At 46.9% G+C, this 21751-nt stretch overlaps 1 protein-coding gene across 7 annotated transcripts in view; it reads right to left on the reverse strand.

Moving 5' to 3' along the window:
- Window positions 1-16237, reverse strand: part of CDKL5 (cyclin dependent kinase like 5) — a 571173-nt gene extending 554936 nt beyond the window's left edge. For 4 of the 7 annotated variants that reach the window (XM_073616451.1, XM_073616450.1, XM_073616452.1 and 1 more), the window contains exon 1: window positions 16094-16237. The gene's annotated coding sequence lies outside the window, so the exon portion shown is untranslated. The remainder of the gene's footprint in view (window positions 1-16093) is intronic. The other 3 variants (XM_073616448.1, XM_073616447.1, XM_073616449.1) reach the window with 2 other exon arrangements.
- Window positions 16238-21751: the final 5514 nt, after the last annotated feature.

The raw sequence follows: 21751 nt of genomic DNA on the forward strand, positions 1-21751 counted from the left end.
ACTGTGTGGGATGTGCTTGTGCTATAGGAAGGCAGAGATCTGTGTTCCTGCTTTGCAGAAACACAGGATCACTACCTTCCCTACTGACAGAACAGCAGTCTGCCTTGTTTACATTGACCGCCGTTCTGCTTCTGCCCCGAATGATCGGCGGGTCCCAGCGGACATCAAGTCTGCCCAACCCACTGATTGGCTCCCGCTGTGTCCAATCACAGCAGGAGCGGGTCACCGGCGACATGCGTGTGCACCCCTGACCCAGAAGTGCAGGATCACACAAACAGGTACGTGATTCTGCACAGGAGAACTGCCACCGTATATATACAGTATACAGTCGGCAAGCGGTTAAACACAGAGTATTGACACACGTGTGAACAATCCCTTAACATGAAGTGTCCTTTGTGCTGGTACTGGCTTTCCTAGATTAAATTTGAAGTCCCCCTGCTGCCCCTCCCCCAGCATCCTGTAGCTGCATTCTGAGTGGTACTGAGGGGGTTAATACAAGTGCCAGAACTGTTGGACAGGTTAATTTGGTCAGTTGGCAGACTGGTTGGTGAGTTGAGCTTTGGAATGTTCTGTTTTTGTCTTTCATGTGATAGCCCTTCCATGTGCTCCTTGCTGTGAAGGCCAGTTATAGGTGGGGGCAGGGGCCATTTATTTGTTACTGGTGTAAATATGGTCCGGGGACACACTGTACACCTTTGTGCTCTTGCTGGGTGTCCATTGTGCTCCTGTTCCTTTAAGGGGGATTGGGCTGCCTCTAGGCCCATCTGCCCCTCATCTATCCATTTAATGCATGTGCTTCCATTGTGGAGACGTTTATAAATTCAGTAGCGTTAGGACTGCAAGCATACACAGGGTGCCATGAAGAGGCCTTGCAGCTTATGCATGCGTTTGCAAATGCGTGCTAACTAAACCCCTGCTTTTAATGCAGACTGTTGGACAGGTTTATTTGGTCAGTTGGCAGACTGGTTGGTGAGTTGAGCTATGGAATGTTCTGTTTTTGTCTTTCATGTGATAGCCCTTCCATGTGCTCCTTGCTGTGAAGGCCAGTTATAGGTGGGGGCAGGGGCCATTTGTTTGTTACCAGAACTGTCATAGGCACTCATCAAGAGTGCCAACTATGGCTGCCCTTTTGCCCCCCTCCTCCATTCACAGAAGCCAAACTATATCTTCCATTAATGAAAGGCACTCCATGAATGGAAGAGGCAGACCTTTCATTCATCCACCCGTCCTCCATTCACTTATCACATTTCACCACATTTAAGGGCTGGTAAGTTGCAATTTATTACATTTTTGTTCTTAGGTTTTGATACACTTTAAAGTTTGTACAATCTTCTTTAGATATAGCAACAACTATTAAGTGTAAGAGATTGGACAGGAATTGGAATGGATTATTCAGGTAGGCCCATCCACTACACTAGAGTTATTTATATAGCTAAAAGAGATTCCGCTGATTAATTTGTATGACCACTATAAGAAAAGGATTGGGGGAGATTCCCTCCTGGAGTCACAGATGGTAGTAAAGCCCTGGCAGGAGATCAGACCTTGTCTCCCGCTTCCTAGAGTGTTTGGACAGAGTTCCCTATAAAAGGAAGAGAGGAAAGAATGTACTAAGCAGAGATTCTAAACATAATGTCAATGCGGCAGAGCGCTATTACAAAAAAAAAAAATGATACTGAAATTTTATATATATATATATATATATATATATATATATATATATATATATATATACATAAAATTGCTACCAATAAAACCCTACATCGTGCACTTAGGAAGGCATACTATATGCTTTGAGCAAACTGCTTTTTTGGATGATGCCATATTAAAGTTAAAGTCTGCCAAAACTTCTTATGTTTAGAAAGGACATGTGCCAATTCTTCATGACTGTTGCTATGGTGCTCGAAGGGGAATTATTCTCACTTACCTTTGGCAAAAATGGCAATTAAGAGCAAATAATTGCTACTTAACATTAGGTCATATTTCTCATTGACATGTCAGTATCTAACCAGCACTCCTCCCTATTGCTAACTGCAAGGAACTGGGAAACTGACAGCTGGGTATACATGAGTTACTGTACACAACAGTATATAATTAATGTGCCTTTCATTATCTCATAAACCCTGAGCTCCAACGTTACCTGTAGCTATAATTTGGTCATAGTTGTAATAGAGCTATAATTAACAGTAAAACAAAAGAAAAATAGTCACGAGCTGTCAAATGGATTTATACACAAGTGTGAAATGGAATGGAAAATATATTCAAGTTGGCAAAACTTTAAATGAGTTTAACATATATAACATTTAAGTAGGGAGAATCCTGCAACATATGCTAAAAGGTGGAGGAGGTAATGAATGATTCAGATTAAGTATTTTCCATGTAAAAAATAATAAAAAAAGGCTATAAAATACACTAAGCCAGCCACTCTCAACCAGGTTTCTGTGGAACCCTAGAGGTCCTCCAGAGGTTGTGAGGGGTTCCTTGAGCTGTGGCTGACTGATCTCCCATCTGATGGTGTCTGCAAAGTTCCAAGTCCAACGCCACATGGCAAATCTTTTTTAGCTGCCTGTAAGGGTGACATTCTGACCACCATTGTAAGGAACTGGCTACCAATATAATGCGTTCTTCCCACTGACCCTCAAAAAAAATCATTTTAGCATAGGTTCCCTGAGACCTGAACATTTTTTCTGGTGTAAAAAGGTTGAGAAAGGCTGCACTATGTCGTATTAAAAAGAGGAATGCAGATGTGTAGCTCATGTATTTGAAAATGGATGGATTCCAAAGTTCAAACAAACATTTTTTTTTTTACTAGCAAACATTGCAGAACAGCAATCAAATGGAGGAGGTTTAAAACTAGTATACTCACAACTAAAACATGAGCAAAGAAACGTACACATGAAATCAAAAGCCGGTCAGACCAATTTAGGTGCCAACAGGTACTGCTATATGGGTCATGTTCTTTAACAAATACCTATAGAAAAGACTCAAAAATGTAAACATAAATGTAGACCTAAAGTCTAAAAGGAAGTTGCTGTCATTGCAATAATTAAAGTGGTTGTAAATCCTTACATACCTAGTGAAGTGACTGGCCTCAGGTGATACACAGATATGAAACAAATCCTCCTACAGAAGACTGACCTGTCTGTTTGCAATCTTCTCTATGTCCATTCAAAGAACAGAATTTATAAAACTCGTCTGAGCTGTCAGAAAAAAAGGGGGAAGAGAGCTGAAGTTACACTCTGCAGGGCTCAGTGAGGAGAGCTCTGAGTGCTAATTGGAAGGAAGGGACACCCCCCCCCCTTCACACACCACACAGAAACAGACCTGAGGCTATTAATCAGCTGGAGGTCCTTCCCCTGACACCTTTTTTCTCTTGGTGTCAGGGAAACTAGTCAGAATTAATACATGCTGACAGCAGAGGAACGAAGCAGTGGACAGAAATTACACTTAATGCTACAAAATGAGACAAAGTCAACACTATAGAGGGATATGCTTTAATCATATTTCATGCCTGAGGTTTACAACCACTTTAACATGTATTTACAAATAATTATAAACATTTTAACATTTTCGAAAAAGCACCTTTCATTGTAAACCAGCAACTGAGGATTACCCCCACAACTGCCCCATGACAGCCACCATAGTATCAGGGACTGAATGCTCAATGTCAACTATAAAAACTGTGTAGGGACCAGCAGAGTTTAAGAAATTATGGTGCTGCAGTTCCAGCTGCAATTAGACTCCTGATCATTAAGGCACTGGGCAGGGGAACCCCGTGCTTTAGCCTGGATTTACACTGTTGAGTGTGAGACACCGCATGTAATTTGCAAAGGAATCGCAGCACATTCCTGTGCGAATTACATGCAATGTCTCTGGGGTTCGATTTGAGCCAGGGATTTGTATAGCTCAAGTTGCACCGTATTCACACCAAACAGGTGCAGGACCCTGGTTTTGTCCGTACCAGAATCGGGTCACATAGGTGTTCACAACCACCCGATCCGATTCTGCAAATCGTGTGGCGTTTGGCAAATCGTTTGCGGGCGGTCATTAACCTAACGTACTCTCGCATGGACAGGTTGCGATTTAGATGCGGTGTCAAATCCGCAGCAAATTTGCTGGGAATTCGTACCGCATCTAGTGTGAGCCGATGCTTACTGCATCACCACAGTTCTAAAGATACAACAAAAGTTAAACTTACAGTTTTACAGAGTGTACTGAGTGGAGGTGCTGGGAAGAGATTCTCCACAGCTGATAGGGATAATGCTGGTACCCCATAGATTCCCTATGATTTATCATGAGTTCGGTCAGGCACAGGACTGGACACATGGGGAGCGCGATGCCCCAGGACTGGTCAGATGGGGAGCGTGATGCCCCTGGACTGGTCAGATGGGGAGCGCGATGCTCCAGGACTGGTCAGATGGGGAGCGTGATGCTCCAGGACTGGTCAGATGGGGAGCGTGATGCCCCTGGACTGGTCAGATGGGGAGCGCGATGCTCCAGGACTGGTCAGATGGGGAGCACAATGCCCCAGGACTGGTCAGATGGGGAACACGATGCTCCAGGACTGGTCAGATGGGGGGCGCGATGCTCCAGGACTGGTCAGATGGGGGGCGCGATGCTTCAGGACTAGTCAGATGGGGGGCGCGAAGCTCCAGGACTGGTTAGATGGGGAGCGCGATGCTCCAGGACTGGTTAGATGGGGAACGTGATGCTCCAGGACTGGTTAGATGGGGAGCGTGATGCTCCAGGACTGGTTAGATGGGGAGCGCAATGCTCCATTACTGGTCACATAGGGGGCGCGATGCTCCAGGACTGGTCAGATGGGGAGCGCGATGCTCCAGGACTGGTCAGATGGGGAGCGCGAAGCTCCACGACTGGTCAGATGGGGAGCGCGATGCTCCAGGACTGGTCAGATGGGGAGCGCGAAGCTCCACGACTGGTCAGATGAGGAGCGCGATGCTCCAGGACTGGTCAGATGGGGAGTGCGATGCTCCAGGACTGGTCAGATGGGGAACTCGATGCTCCAGGACTAGACACATGGGGAACATCGCTGCCCTGTGGCCTCTAAGCCTATAACTTTGGGCATAGCCACGCACTCTTGAAGGATGAAGTACATGTATGTGTGCAGGACTTGCTCAACATCTAGGAACAAGAACAAGATGCTAGACCAAGCTCAAGGAATTTCATGCAGTATAGCAGGGCTGGTCATGCGATAAACTGCATCCTTTACAAAATTACAAACCTTTTAAGTTATTCATTATTTTACGACTATATAGTTTTTTCATTGCCAGGTCTTCCCGTTACCACAAAAATCTATTTATTATTATTATTATTATTATTATTACTACTAATAAGTTATGTTTCTTTAGCAGTTTCGTTCCTGGGGACTCAAAGTGCCATGTCTGCTGTTGGGGCATATGATGAGGCAGCCATCTTGGCTTTGTGAAATAACATACTGGGATTAACTTAAAGTGGTTGTAAAGTCAGAAGGTTTTTTTATCTTAATGCATATAAAAAACCTTCTGTGTGCAGCAGCCGCCCCAGCACCCCTTAATACTTACCTGAGCCCCATCTCTCTCCAGCGATGTTCACGAGTGCCTCGGCCGTCCAGGACTCTCCTGACTGACTGAGACACAGCAATGACACCATTGACTTCTGCTGCTGTCAATCGAAGTCAGTTATCCAATCAGGAGAGGGACAAGGTGGGGCCAAACCGGGGCTCCGTATCTGAATGGACTCGGCTCAGGTGCCCCCATAGCAAGCTGCTTGATGTGGGGGGCACTCAGGAGGGAGGAGCCAGGAGAGCCAAAGAGGGACCCAAGAAGAAGAGGATCGGGGCTGCTCTGTGCAAAACCACTACACAGAGCAGGTAAGTATAACATGTTTGTTATCTTTAGAGAAAAACAAACAAGACTTTACAATCACTTTAAAGCCCAACTCGGGGCAAAAAAAAAAAAAAAAAGTTTTCCCATGTAGTGGGCCTTTGCATGAACTGCATGGGTCAACTGCTTGTTTTGTCTAGTAGTGAGGAGAGAGCCTATACTCACCTAAACCTTTGCTCCATTAAAAAACAGTGCTCCCCCAGGTCCAGCGGTGGACTGTTCCTGGTCTATGGAGCCTGCTCTAGACTTAATGACGTCAGGAACAGTTCACAAGTCAAGACTGCTGGAGCACGGGGGTGCCAGACCTGTCTTGTGCTGGGAGGATCAGGTACAGTAAGTAAATCTCCTTTCTCCTTTCCCGTACACAAAAACAAGCAGGTAACCTGTGCAGTGCATCACATCCCCACTGCATGGGAAAACTTCATTTTTGCCCAGAGATGAGCTTTAACCACTTGCCGACCGGGCCATAGCCGAAAGACGGCAACAGCGCGGTCGGCTAGTTCTGGGTGGACGTCCATGGACGTCCTCCCAGAATACTGCTCTCGCGCGCCCCCTGGGGCGCGCACCCGAGAACTTCCGTGACCGCCGGGTCCGGAGGACCCGGCGCATCACGGATCACGGTAAACGGCCGCTGATCGCGGCCGTTTACCATGTGATCGCTCCGTCAAATGACGGAGCGATCACATGTCAACAGACCGGCGTCATCTCATGACGCCGGTTCCTCCCTCCCCTCTCTGTACCGATCGGTACAGTGCGAGGGTAGAGGGGGAGAGATCGGATGGCAGCACCGCTGTGGGCTGCATGTGTAGTGCCCACAGCGGTGCTCAGTGACAATTGCTGTCACATCCATCCATCCCTCCATGCTCAGCCATCCCTGCAATACTCTGCACTATACCCTGCAATACTCTGCATAACACCCTGCAATACTCTGCATAACACCCTGCAATACTCTGCATAACACCCTGCAATACTCTGCACTATACCCTGCAATACTCTGCATAACACCCTGCAATACTCTGCATAACACCCTGCAATACTCTGCACTATACCCTGCAATACTCTGCATAATACCCTGCAATACTCTGCATAACACCCTGCAATACTCTGCACTATACCCTGCAATACTCTGCACTATACCCTGCAATACTCTGCATAACACCCTGCAATACTCTGCATAACACCCTGCAATACTCTGCACTATACCCTGCAATACTCTGCATAACACCCTGCAATACTCTGCATAACACCCTGCAATACTCTGCATAACACCCTGCAATACTCTGCACTATACCCTGCAATACTCTGCATAACACCCTGCAATACTCTGCATAACACCCTGCAATACTCTGCACTATACCCTGCAATACTCTGCATAACACCCTGCAATACTCTGCATAACACCCTGCAATACTCTGCATAATACCCGGCACTACTCTGCATTATACCCGGCACTACTCTGCATTATACCCGGCACTACTCTGCAATATACCCGGGCACTACTCTGCAATATACGCGGGCACTACTCTGCAATATACCCTGCAATACTCTGCAATATACCCCGCAATACTCTGCAATATACCCCGCAATACTCTGCAATATACCCCGCAATACTCTGCAATATACCCCGCAATACTCTGCAATATACCCCGCAATACTCCGCAATTTTTAACCAGTTCCCGCCCACAGTCATATGACGTCCCTGACTTTGAGCGGGTATATCTGAATGATGGGTGCAGCTACAGGCATCATTCAGATATCAGCTTTTTCAGCCGGCGATTTCCTACACCATAGGAATGATCATAGCTGCTGTTCCACTGCTTGATCATTCTTATAGGAGGCGAGAGGGGACGCCCCCCCTTCCCGCCACCCTCCGGTGCTTCTACCGACTCACCGCTACGATCGAAGCCAAGATCGTTTTTTTTTTATTATTATTTCAGGCTTCCCAGCCTAGAGGTGAGATGTGGGGTCTTATTGACCCCATATCTCACTGTAAAGAGGACCTGTCATGCCATATTCCTATTACAAGGATGTTTACATTCCTTGTAATAGAAATAAAAGTGATCAAAAAATTTTTTGGGGGGGAAAAAGTGTCAAACTAAAATAAATAAAGTAAAATAAACAATAAAAAAAAAAAAAAAAAAAATTTAAAGCGCCCATGTCCGTGTGCTCGCATGCAGAAGCGAACACATACGTAAGTCCCGCCCACATATGAAAACGGTGTTCAAACCACACATGTGAGGTATCGCTGCGATCGGTAGAGCGAGAGCAATAATTTTGGCCCTAGACCTCCTCTGTAACTCAAAACATGTAACCAGGAAAAAATTTTAAAGTGTCACCTATGGAGATTTTTAAGTAGCGACGTTTGGCACCATTCCACGAGAGTGTGCAATTTTGAAGGGTGACATGTTGGGTATCTATTTACTCGGCGTAACTTCATCTTTCACATTATGCAAAAACATTGGGCTAACTTTACTGTTTTGTTTTTTTTTAAAGCACAAAACTGTTTCTTTCCCAAAAAAATGCGTTCGAAAAATTGCTGCACAAATACCGTGCGAGATAAAATGTTGCAACAACCGCCATTGTATTCTCTAGGGTCTTTGCTAAAAAAAATATATATAATGTTTTGGGGTTCTATGTAATTTTCTAGCAAATAAATTATGATTTTTACATGTAGGAGAGAAATGTCAGAATTGGCCTGGGCGCTCCAGAACGCCTGGAGATGCTCCCCTGCATGTTGGGCCTCTGTATGTGGCCATGCTGTGTAAAAGTCTCACATATGTGGTATCGCCATACTCGGGAGTAATAGCAGAATGTGTTTTGGGGTGTAATTTGTGGTATGCATATGCTGTGTGTGAGAAATAACCTTCTAATATGACAATTTTGTGAAAAAAAAAAAAAAGAAAAAAAAATCTTGATTTTGCAAAGAATTGTGGGAAAAGATAACAATTTCAAAAAAACTCACCATGCATCTTTCTAAATACCTTGGAATGTCTTCTTTCCAAAAAGGGGTCATTTGAGGGGTATTTGTACTTTTCTGGCATGTTAGGGTCTCAAGAAATGAGATAGGCCGTCAGTAATTCAGGTGTGATCAATTTTCAGATATTGGCACCGTAGCTTTTGGACTCTCTAACATTCACAAAGACCAAATAATATACACCAAGTTGTACTTATTTTTACCAAAGATATGTAGCGGTATAAATTTTGGCCAAAATTTACGAAGAAAAATTACTAATTTGCTAAATTTTATAACAGAAACAAAGAAAAATTCATTTTTTTACCAAATTTTCAGTCTTTTTTCTTTTATAGCGCAAAAAATAAAAAACCCAACGGTGATTAAATACCACCAAAAGAAAGCTCTATTTGTGTGAAAAAAAGGATAAAAATTTCATATGGGTAAAGTGTTGTATGACTGAGTAATTGTCATTCAAAGTGTGAGAGCACCGAAAGCTGAAAATTGGTCTGGTTAGGAAGGGGGTTTAAGTGCCCAGTGGTCAAGTGGTTAAAATGGTAGTAAAGTCATGTCTGACATTTTTACCTATAATAAAGCTTTCCTGCAGGTAAAATTAATATCTCCTAAACGTGTATCGTAGGAGATATTCCACAGAGCAACAGCCAGTGACGTCAACGAAGCATGCGTTCTGAAGGAACGGCATACCATTCTGTTCCTTCAGAGGTCTGCGCCATTAACCGTACACATGGAATCCTTGTCAGCGTTGACAGCGCACCGCTGGAGGGCTCTGTGTTAAAGTAAGTCTCTCATAATCTGCTAGTATGTGATGCATACTAGCACACTATGACATTGCCTTGCAGGGTGAATTTTTTTTTTTTTTATCTTACAATCTTTACTACTGCTTTAGGACTGGAGCCAATTAACCTACCAGCATGTCTTTGGACTGTGGGAAAAAAAAAACAGTATCCAGAGGAAACCCCCACAAGCACAAAAAGAACATACAAAATCCATGCAGGTAGTATCTTGATGTGTCTCAAACCAAGGAACCCAGTGCTGCAGCACAAATGTGATAAGCACATTTACAGGCAAAACCAGCCTGAAAAAACAAAGCAGACTGGCTTTGTTTTTGCATCTGCATCCACCCCGAGCAGCGTGCAGGCAACCCATAGAAGCGGATGCGGCTGTAGCGGCTGCACAGACACAGCCGCATGTCATAATTTGACCGCCATGCAGAGCGCCTGCATAGCCCCAAACACGCCACTGTCTGCATTCTGAGCCATGCAGCCACTTCTGCACGGCTGTTCAATTTTGACATGTGGCTGTGTCTGTGCAGCTGCTGTATCTGTATCCACCTCTACAGACTGCCTGCAAAAACAAAGACAGCCTGCATACAGGACAGGTGCCAGCAGCTTGGTTTGAGTGCCGGTCAGGACACCAACATTGATTTTGCCTGTTCTCCCTGAGCTTGTGGGGGGTTTCCTCTGGATGGCATGCAGGATGGCGCCTGTCTTACACATTATGCCCCCCCTCAAAAGCTCCAAATAACAATTACAGTAAAACTTGGTTTGAGAGTAACTTGGTTTGAGGGCGTTTTGCAAGACAAGCAAAATTTTTAAATAAATTTTGACTTGATTTACAAACGATTTACAAGCGATTTCAATATACAAGTAGCGCCTTGTCACAACTGAGTATAAAAGACAAGAGAAGCACTTCTAAGTGTAGCATGTGTAGTATGTTGGCATCCGGGGTAAAGCTGTCCACATAGACCATCCTCCGCACCGCCATTGTCTCTTCCATGCTGCACTCCACAAGCGCTTCAAGCCTCGCTTTCAGAACGCTCTATTGCAGGGTAGTCTTCCCGGTCACGATTGCAGACTGACAGTGGTGAGAGCCGGCGGGGAGGAGGATGGTCTATGTGGACAGTTTTACCCCGGATCCCTGCATACTTAGATGTGCCTGTTTTAATCATCAACCATGTGAGTTTCTAAATGTTGTACCTTCATTAAATGTAACCATATTGCTATACTTAGAGGCGCCTCTCTTCTCTTTTATACTCTGTAGCTCTTTGCTGGATTTTGCTTCTAATTCCCTATATGGAGGCTTCCATTTGTGGATGGACATTTTATGGTTACACAACCTATCACATTGCTATAATCTTTTTATATGGACTATAAACTGAAGGACTTACGAATAAATTGTTGTTGAATGAATCATCTGAGTTTCCATTATTTCTTATGAGGAAATTTGCTTTGATATACAAATGCTTTGGATTACAAGCTTGCAGTCCGAGGTTTTACTGCACTTTTACAAATTCCCCCTGTTCACATTTGAGCATTCAGGCACCTGTAGTTCAATGCCCGATGCTTGAAAAGAAACATGAGCTACTTTTGAAGCAGAATGGGACATTTTAAGCCCTTTAATAGAAGGCGGTAAAAAAAAAAAAAAAAAACGTGTGTTATGCATATTTTAGAAGTGCTCCCATTATAAATCTATATATGGGGCCAAAAAGGCTGGATCCTGCCCCAAAAGAAGCTCATGTCCAGCACTTCACTCCTACAACGTGCAAATAAAATGCACAAAAGAGCACAAAAAAAAAAAAAAAAAAAAGCCTCAAAATCACCTGCGTACGCTATGCTCACCCGTAAATGGGGGCCAAGGCATATTGGCTACCTGGTGCCTCGTTTTTTGGTCAGCCCTCCAAAAGCACCTCAAAACCCTTTTTTTTTTTAAATAAGATTTCCATCTTTTATATAAGTTCAGCTAAAACGTCTGACCATAAAATGCCAGCTACTGAATGAATAATAAATAAATAAATAAATAAAACTGATTACCAGCGACACGCAGTTTCAGCACTGGAAGAAAAATGATTATTTCCTAACCTCCCAAAGGGATAATATTTGCAGGCATGCAATCCAAGGCTAAGGCAAATAGTTCAGAAATGAAAATGATGCCACGACCGGAGGAAAGATCACACAAAGTAAATGAACGGCTATTTATTCCAGCAGGTGAGAAGGTGGTATGAATACAGTCTGCCACCCCTGTACTAGATGCCCCTTTACAGCGCCATTCAAATTGTTCCAAAATGAATGGAAGGGGTACCAGTGTAGCAATAAATGTAATCTCAAATGTTCAGTAATGTCCTAATCAGAAACAAATAATAGATCAATGAATCCGATCTCCGCCTTCTGCTATACAAGTGAAATGAACAAAGCTATTTTGGCAGCCTTGTTAGCCAATTGTGTGTGACGGCAGAAATAACGCTTGTTGTATTGATGGATGTAGCACAGTTTTCACTTCCATTAATTATACTGGAAGAGAAGAGAAGACACATGTGTAGGTTTCTATATAGCATGGCTGGTGTCCCCGTTATAGATTGCCTGCCCACATAAAGACCACTGAATGCAGAGAAACACATAAAAAAAGAAAAATGAGCAGTGCTAGAATTATCATAAAAACAAAACATTACATAGGAACTCAGAAAATAGGAGAATGAGTTATGAAAACTGCAACAGATGAAGAAGAGGACTATTACCCATATCAACCAATGAGGCTTCATCTTTAATTCTGTAATGCTCAGTACACATGATGAGATTATCGGATGCATGATCATCTGTTTTTGTTTTTTTTGCATGCTAATCTCAGATGAGTTTACGAAAGTCGCGAAAATTCCCGTACAACAGAAAAAAAAATTTGGAAGTGATGTGTTGTAATGCATTTGTATTGCATTTTCGAACGATAGCTGTACTGAATAAACGAAAATGGTACGATCTGGCATCGTACTAAAAAAAAAATTTTCATGCACGTCCAATAGAATAATATCCAAAGAACTGTCATGATTGGCTCTCGAAAGCTGTGTACTAATGATCCGATTATCGTACGATCGTATTTTCCGTACGATTTTCTGATCGTGTGTATGGGGCTTAACTTGCAAAGGGAAATTAATCTCTTCACGGGAGGCGGCACAGCTACCCTGTCTTGTGATTGGCTCTGACAGCGATCACGTGATTGGGAGCCCATACCACCGGCTCCCGATCAGAAGCTGTGACCAAGAGCTGCCGGTGACAGCTTGGTCAACGCGCTGGGAGCGTGCATGCTAGGCAGAGAAACTCAGGCCGCCATGGGCACATATGTGTGGCAGCTGGGTGGTTCAAGCCCCCCAACCCCCCCCCCCCCCCAACTTTGCTGCTGCATATATGCATTTCCTATTCAGCAAGAGGTTGTTGGCTCAAATGTGAACGGTTGCTATGGCCACCACCATCACTGATCTGTGCTCATTCTCAAAAATTGGGGGACAGGACTCTGCTGCCCCGATACCAATATCCTTACAGAAAATCTGCAGCCAAAAACAACAAGACAAAATGAATAGCCCGATTAACCCCTTCCCGCCCTTTCAGCGCTTCTAAATGCCAGCAGGCGGGCATTCGGTTCATGTGAACGCTGCGATTGGCTGTCACAGAGGTCACATGGTTCAGAAAGCTCCTCATCGCTAGCATGCATTGGAAGCTTTCCCGCCGTTCCTGATGGTGAGTGTGCTCTCAGCACAGAAAACTAATTACATAAGGCTACGTATATGCAGCCTCTCTGCATTAAAGCCCACCAGCTGAGAGGCCGTATATAAACAACACATCGGCGGGAAGTAGTTAAAGATCCAATAGCAAAATGTTGCTGCAATATTCAGCTTTAAGCCAGAGATTGCCCTGCAGTACCTTTTTCTGCAGCTAGATGTCCTTAGTGTGATGGCCAGCACCAATCAACTCACTTTCTCTGAAGCCTAGGTCATCCTGGACCCGCCCCCAGCCTGTGACTGGACAGTGAAAGGAGAAGCAGCACAATGATGAGCTCATCTCTCTGCCACTTTGCTCTCTCCTCCTATTAGCATGCTTCTTGTCATTACATGGCTCTTTGTGCTGCTTCTCTCTCTTGCATTTCAGCCCTGCTGTTCAAGGACTGCAAGAAACGGATACAGGTCACATTCAGGTCCATACACTGCTTGCATTTAATGATGTATTATAAATACAGAGCTGCATTATTTTGTGTAATTTATATATGCGCTGTAGTTCAGCTTTAAAGCTAATCTCCAGTGAAAACAACCCCCCCCCTCTGCAGTATACCCTGGATCTATACTGCTCCTTTAGGTCTGGGGTGCCAGAATAAGCAGCTTTACTTACCTGATTCTCCACTACCCAAGCAGCCAGCACTCTCCTCTCCTGCACTACACTCCAGCCGTGGACTGTCCCTTGCCCTCCTCACATCCAATACAGGGCTATGGGCTCTGCATTGGACTTCATGATGTCGGAAGACCTGTGCCTGCTGGAGCACGGGGTAGGAGAGGCTGCCGGGAACGGTCTTATAGCCTGGAGGGAGACTGTGGGAGGACAGGGCAAGTGAATATGCTTTTTCGTGGTCCCTCTAAGACCTATACAAGCATCTAACCCTTGCAGTGCGGGGATATCCCTACTACAAAGGAGAATTTTTTTTTTCCTGCAGTTCAGCTTTAGAGGGTTAGTTACCAAATAAAGTATAAGCAGATAAAAGAGAGGCGTAACCAATAGCAACAATAGAGCATGGGGATCTGGCTGGTTCCTATAGGTTACCGAACTTTGCTGTCTGTCATAGCGCTTTGTACTGATTCGTTCAGAAAGTCTTTAAAGGGTTAGTTCGCCTTTACCAAAAAAAAAAAAAAACTGCCCATGAAGATAAGGGGTGTCTGTAGATAAATAAAACTGTGCAACTCTGATCAAAGTTGAATAAAGGCTTTGTTATAAGTGTAGGTCATTTAGGTACATCATGAAGCCTAACTGGAAAACTCCCAGGGATGCCTGCATGGGCATTTTTTTTAGTAAAGGTGAACAAACCCTTTAAAGACTTCCTGAACTAATCAGTGCAAAGCGCTATGACGATGCTCAGTGTCTGCCACCCCCCTCAACTGTGGGTATAGGATTGGGTATATGGGATTGTATGATATTTTTATTTTATTTATTTTATGGTTGGACTGGATGGATTTGTGTCTTTTTTCAACCTAACTATGTTACTATGTAACTCAACGCCAATCCCTCCACTGACTTCCAAAACGCCCCGTGAATGAAATTCAAAATACTAACAACATACAAAGCCATTCACAACTCTGCCCCGAGATACATCACCAATCTTGTCTCCAAATATCACCCAAATCTTCCTCTCCACTCCTCTCAAGACCTCCTGCTCTCTATGTCCCTTGTCTTCTCCTCCAGGACTTCTCCAGAGCCTCTCTCATCCTCTGGAACTCACAACCCCAATCTGTCCAGCTATCTTCTACTCTGCCTTCAGGGATCTCTTCAGGGAAACCCATCATGCCTCCAAATAATCTCTTATCCCTTCCATCAGCTCATTCCCCACAGTTACAGCCTTTTGTACCACTTGCCCCACCTTATTCGATTGTAAGCTCTTCTGAGCAGGGCCCTCTTAACCCTATTGTATTGTAACTTGTATTGTCTCCCTTTTATATTGTAAAGCGCTGCACAAACTGTTGGCACTATATAAATTCTGTATCATAATAATGACAGGCAGCAAAGTGTGGTAACCCGTAGTAACCAGTCAGATCGCCATGCTCAGTGGTTGCTTTGGGTTACACCTTGTTGCACGGATTTAGGATGACATACCCCTTGCTTCTGCTGTGGAGGTTCACAATGCAATCCACAGAAATGTCTGTCCTAAATGTAAAAAGTCTGCGGGGGGATCCATGAGACAATGAGCGTGGGAAATGTTGGCGGATCATGCGGGAAAGGTGATAAAGGGCTGGTGATTGGCTGGGGATGTCCATGTATTTCACGCTGTGACAGGCAAGCCAGCAGAGACGAAGCATGTTAAAAATAGTTTATCCATAGGAGCCAATGTATGGGTGACAATAGACTGCAACACATGCCATGGCAGCATTACTCATTGTACCCAGCATTACAGAGGAGGAGGCGGCATCTACTGGAGGAATAACCCCCATCATCATCATCATCATAGTAGACAGTGATAGGGATCTGTCCAAATGGATGATGAGATCATAGTGGATGAGGCCAGGGCATGCTGTGCCAGGGTGGGCTCCATCCATACATATATACAGAACATGGAGGGGGGGTGCCAGGTGTCCTGTTGCAGATGTGAGGGGGCGGTAATGGCTGTGATGAGAATAGAGGGGGGATCTATAGGAAAGGTAAGGGTGATCCCACACCCAGGAAGGGGTGCGAAGGGCAGGGAACCCCCCCATCACCCACCGCTGCCCATTGCTGTCACTCACCTGTGCCCAGCCGCTCTCTTCACCTCCCTCCGCTCCGCTCCTCTGCCGCTGTTTTCCTTTCGGGTATCTACTCAAGATCACCAGCTAGGAGAAAACGGCAAGCCACGCCTACCGCCGCTCTAGCCACGCCAATCACACACGCCCCTCTGCGCCAACACCTGCCCACTTCTTCCTGCAAAGCGGCGTCCTGGAAGAGCGCCACCAATCACAGCATTGGAATCGTGACAGGACGTTCACTGACAGGCACGAGAACCAATAAAGGAAGAAGATAGGCGGGCAATGCCGAGGGCGGGGAATACAGCAGGTGTGGAATGCGGAGGGACGGGATAGGCAAGAAGAATTTACAGGCGGAGAATCTCGGGTCTCCCAGGCAACGAGCCATGGGGGCGTGAGCGTATGGTCGTGGTTGACAGGCCAGGGCGTGGCTAGTGTGTGACACGCCCGTTTCATACAGCGATTAGTATGACATCTCTCCGCACAGGATACCCTACATCGCATATATGTAGAAGCGCTCATACCGATCGTTACTGATACATGGAACGGAACACTAATAATACGAGACGCAGCCAGTCTTCTGATACGTCCACCTCTACATCACAGCAATCTGTACATACATTGTGGGGATCAGAACTGGAAACCAGCCATTTTGATTCATTTCTCAATGAGCAGAGAGTCATTTAATATTATAACTTATTTTTCTCCTAGAAATAAAACCATTTATTTTATTTTGGATAGAGTAATTGAGGGTTATAACCCCTGTCAGGTTGCCCCCACGAGGAGATTTCCCTTCATTTCCTGTCCCAAACCCACAACAGGAAATGAGAGGAAATCCCTAGTAGTCACCAGAACTAGTGTCCCCATTGGAATATTTCCTCTCTATTCCTGTTCTGGTGACCACTCAAAATGTGGAATTTCCTTTCACTTTCACTCTTGGAGCGTGGGTGTAGCATAAGGGGTTGCAGGGGTCACAATCGCAACCCCACCCCTAGCTTCAGGGGGCCCCTGTAGCCTCCCTGTCATATTATCATATCCTACACAAAATCCAACTCCGATCTGCCCTAGGGCCCCACAGCCACGCTCCAGTACTGGGCTTCTACTTTGCCTTCCACAGTCCACGCCCCTCTGTTCCCATTGGCTGGGGAGAAGCTGTGAGCCATCTCCTCTATGGAGAGGAGCACGAGGTGAGAACAGCACAGGATGGGGAAGTGTCCGTGCTGTGTGCTGGCAACATGGAATGGTAACCAAGCTCAGCGAGGCAAGACGAGGAGAGTGCCGTCCTGTAGCCATGATAGGACCGATGTCACTGGTCAGGTATGACACTGCTCAGTGTCTTCTAGTCACCAGCTGGGATTCTCTGTAACCCCACCACCCGGAGATGTCTACTTACCCCACTTCCCTGACAACTGGGGAGAAGAGACACACACCTCTGGGAGGTGACCTTCCCCCAACACCTGCCAACACTGACAGAGAAACCTTCAGAAATTGCTAAAACAAAACCCTTAACACCTCCTGAGGGGCCCCTGAAGGGCTGCAGGCTCCAGATTTTGTGCCACATGGCTTTGCCCTTCCAGATCTAAGTTGCCCCCCCCCCCCCCCCAAAGCCCCCTAACCACCCCTCCACCCTGCATGTTATGCCGGGCTGCCGAGCTCCTTTCTCATCCTCTGCAGAGCTGAAATCACATTCCTTTACAACACAGCCATTTAGCCATGATCTGCACAGGGTGTATCTGCCTACTGCAACTACACTGCCATTCCGACCAGAGAGTTTAACGGGTCAGAAGGGCAACATAAAAGCCAGATACACCTTGTGAAGACTGACAGACTGTGTGTAAAGGAATGTGATTTCAGCCCTGTGTAGTGTGTGTGTGTGTGTGTGTGTGGGGGGGGGGGCTCTATACAGTGCTGGGATGGGAAAGGAGCTCTGCCAAGTGACCTGCCAGGGGTCCCTGACTTCTGCTATAAAGAGGAACTCTGGGAACTCAAAACCCTTAAGCCGCTTGGTATCTTGGCGTGTGATGGATGTAGCTGCACGCACATTGGAAGTAGTGGGGGGGGGGGCCCAGGTCAACTTTTGCATTGGGGCCCACAAGCTTTAAGCTACGCCTCTGGATAAGAGTCACCAGGACAGGTCCCTATCCTCTCTATCCAAAGATGTATCTTCGCAAAATCCTATGTAAAAAATCAAGTCATACGCATGAGACCTTACAACTCCAACTTGGGTAGAAAAGCTAGTGGCATCCTTGCTCTCTGAGGAAGCAGTTAACTCTCTGCTGAGGTACCACATATCCTACTGCCTCAGAGGCCGGTGGCCGATGGATCAGTGGGCCGGTCATGTGCAATCCTGGAGCCGCTCCTCTCTGACAGTGAGTGATCGTGATTTCACTCCTGTTAGGAGGAACAGCTTTCAGCACTAGCTGGAGAGAGCATTAGGCTTTCTGCTCCCTCCAGCCTGCAGGGGGAGATAGACAGCTGACAGACTTTCCTTCCTCTCTCCCCTTATAACTTGTTATCACATGACTGGAGAGAGGAACGAGAAACTGCCTTCAAAACTGTGAGTACATGTGGGAGGGGAAGGAGAGGGAGGACACTCTGATGTGAAGGGGGCTTCTGATGGGGACTCAGATGTGAAGGGGGCTTCTGATGGGTACTCTGATGTGAAGGGGGCTTCTGATGGGGACACTCTGATGTGAAGGGGGCTTCTGATGGGGACTCTGATGTGAAGGGGGCTTCTGATGGGGACTCTCTGATGTGAAGGGGGCTGCTGGTGGGGACTCTCTGATGTGAAGGGTACTGCTAATGGGGACTCTCTGATGTGAAGGGGGCTGCTGGTGGGGACTCTCTGATGTGAAGGGTACTGCTAATGGGGACTCTCTGATGTCAATCGGGGCTTCTGATGGGGACACACTGATGTGAAGGGGGCTTCTGATGAGGACACACTGATGTGAAGGGGGCTGCTGATGGGGACACACTGATGTGAAGGGGGCTTCTGATGGGGACTCTCTGATGTGAAGGGGACTTCTGATGGGGACTCTGTGATGTGAAGGGGGCTGCTGATGGGGACACACTGATGTGAAGGGGGCTGCTGATGGGGACACACTGATGTGAAGGGGGCTGCTGATGGGGACACACTGATGTGAAGGGGGCTGCTGATGGGGACACACTGATGTGAAGGGGGCTGCTGATGGGGACACACTGATGTGAAGGGGGCTGCTGATGGGGACACACTGATGTGAAGGGGGCTGCTGATGGGGATTCTCTGATGTGAAGGGGGCTGCTGATGGGGCCTCTCTGATGTGAAGGGGGCTGCTGATGGGGCCTCTCTGATGTGAAGGGGGCTGCTGATGGGGCCTCTCTGATGTGAAGGGGGCTGCTGATGGGGCCTCTCTGATGTGAAGGGGGCTGCTGATGGGGCCTCTCTGATGTGAAGGGGGCTGCTGATGGGGACACTCAAAACTAAAGTGGGCCGGTCATGATGAAGTCCAGGGCCAAATTTTTGTCCCAGTCCAGCCCTGAATCCAAGTTGCTGCTTCCCCAGCTTTTCCTCCCAGCCAATCAGATCTTAAGATCCGCTTCTTGTCTTGATTGGCTGGGAGGAGGAGCCAGAAGAAAATAGCGAATAGTGATTCGCTAATGTAACAAGTAGGTGGGTTTGGGCACAGAGGCCAACCGCTTCAAAGCCAATTAGAGCCTCAGGCTCGTAGAAATCTATGCGTCCGGTGCCCTGCATGGAGATTAGGGGGCGACGATTGGAGATTAAAGGGACAACGCCCTTGCGCCCCTTATGGACCATCTGCCGCTGGTCAGACCTCTGCACAGAGACCACTGCTTTCCAGCAGAAAGGCAATAAGATAACTCCCAACTTTTGAATTTGAGAATGAGGAACATTTCAGGGGGAAAGTGACCTGCGTTGCGCTATGCATACCACAGCAAAAAGTGGGTGTGGCCAAACATATGAGGGGCTTAAGGGTCGCAGTTAAACAAAACCCGGGCTTCCTTTTACCTATAAAATATGATTTGATTGCTGTGTCAAAAGCTGGAGTCTCAGGGATACATATAAACCTTAACACAATCATTAAAGTGGTTGTACACCCTGTACAACCACTTTTACCTACAGGTAAGCCTATATTAAGGCTTACCTGTAGGCAGGCCCGTTGCGACAGGACAGGCAAAACAAGCAATTGCTTGGGGCCCCCGAGCTGGCCTGGGGCCCCAGCCGTACCGCCGGCCGCCGCTTCCCAGTGTTGCCAACAGCCCGCCCGCAGCGGTGCCCGTAAAAAAGATGGCTGCGAGCCGACCATGTAACTGCACATAGGCTGTTCCGAAGCCGGCTGGGCTTGGGAAAGCTCGTACTCGCTCGGCCAGGCAGCACATGCGCAGTAACTTAATGGCGCCGCCCGGCGCCATTTTTGAATAGATTCCAGAGTACGCTTGTTCCTGGCTAAGACACTGCAGCCACATTTTGTGCACTCGCCGTAGGCGGAGGAGTTGAGGGGGGGTAAGTGAGGAGAAGAGGGTGACAATGGGGCAGAGGATGACATTACTGGGGACAGCAGCTGACACTACTGGGTCTGGGGACAGGCGACAGAGGATGACATGGCATTACTGGGGGGAGGGGGGTGAAGCCATGGCATGTAGTAGGACAGTGAAGGACACTGATGTGCTGCCCTGTGGACTGTGGAGAGGCGCAAGGGAAGCAGCACACACTGGTGTGGAGAATGTAATATGATGGTGGACAGAGGAGGAGGCTACTGTGAGGGGTTAAGGAGGACACTATCAGGTCCGCAGCCTCTGTCCCCCTCCTGTAGTATGTCCGCAGTCTCTGTCCCCTTCCTGTAGTATGTCCGCAGCCTCTGTCCCCCTCCTGTATTATGTCCGCAGCCTCTGTCCCCCTCTTGTATTATGTCCGCAGCCTCTGTCCCCCTCCTGTAGTATGTCCGCAGCCTCTGTCTCCCTCCTGTAGTATGTCCGCAGTCTCTGTCCCCCTCCTGTAGTATGTCCGCAGCCTCTGTCCCACTCCTGTAGTATGTCCGCAGCCTCTGTCCCCCTCCTGTAGTATGTCCGCAGCCTCTGTCCCCCTCCTGTAGTATGTCCGCAGCCTCTGTCCCCCTCCTGTAGTATGTCCGCAGCCTCTGTCCCCCTCCTGTAGTATGTCCGCAGCCTCTGTCCCCCTCCTGTAGTATGTCCGCAGCCTCTGTCCCCCTCCCTCCCCTTCAATTGTTGAAAATGTTCAAATTTTATGCTCATTATATGCAGCAGCAGTATTTGCACTGTAAACTTTATTTATTTAAAGTGCTGGTGAACGTAAACTGTATCGCTATGCTGTGATTCCTGTAGGCTTTGTGTGTGTGCGTGCGGGGGGGCCTCCATGTCCATTTTGCTTGGGACCCCCAAATTCCTTCAAACGGCCCTGCCTGTAGGTGCTGGAAATACCCACGGTTTAGGAGATATTTACGAAAAAGCCGAGCGCTGATGACTACTTTAGAAAGGGCACATTGTGCCATTTCTAATAGGGGTCATGCCATGACTGGTGGTTCCCGTGCGTATCCGCAGGAGTGACGTCACGCGACTCCGGCCAGTCACAGAGCCAGAGTTTGCGGCCCCGGAAGGAAGAGGGGTGAAGATGGACGCTCCCTGCTAGTGGGGACAACGGTGACATTG

The sequence above is a fragment of the Aquarana catesbeiana genome, linkage group LG02, assembly GCF_042186555.1.
Source record: "Aquarana catesbeiana isolate 2022-GZ linkage group LG02, ASM4218655v1, whole genome shotgun sequence".
NCBI classification, from domain to species: domain Eukaryota; kingdom Metazoa; phylum Chordata; class Amphibia; order Anura; family Ranidae; genus Aquarana; species Aquarana catesbeiana.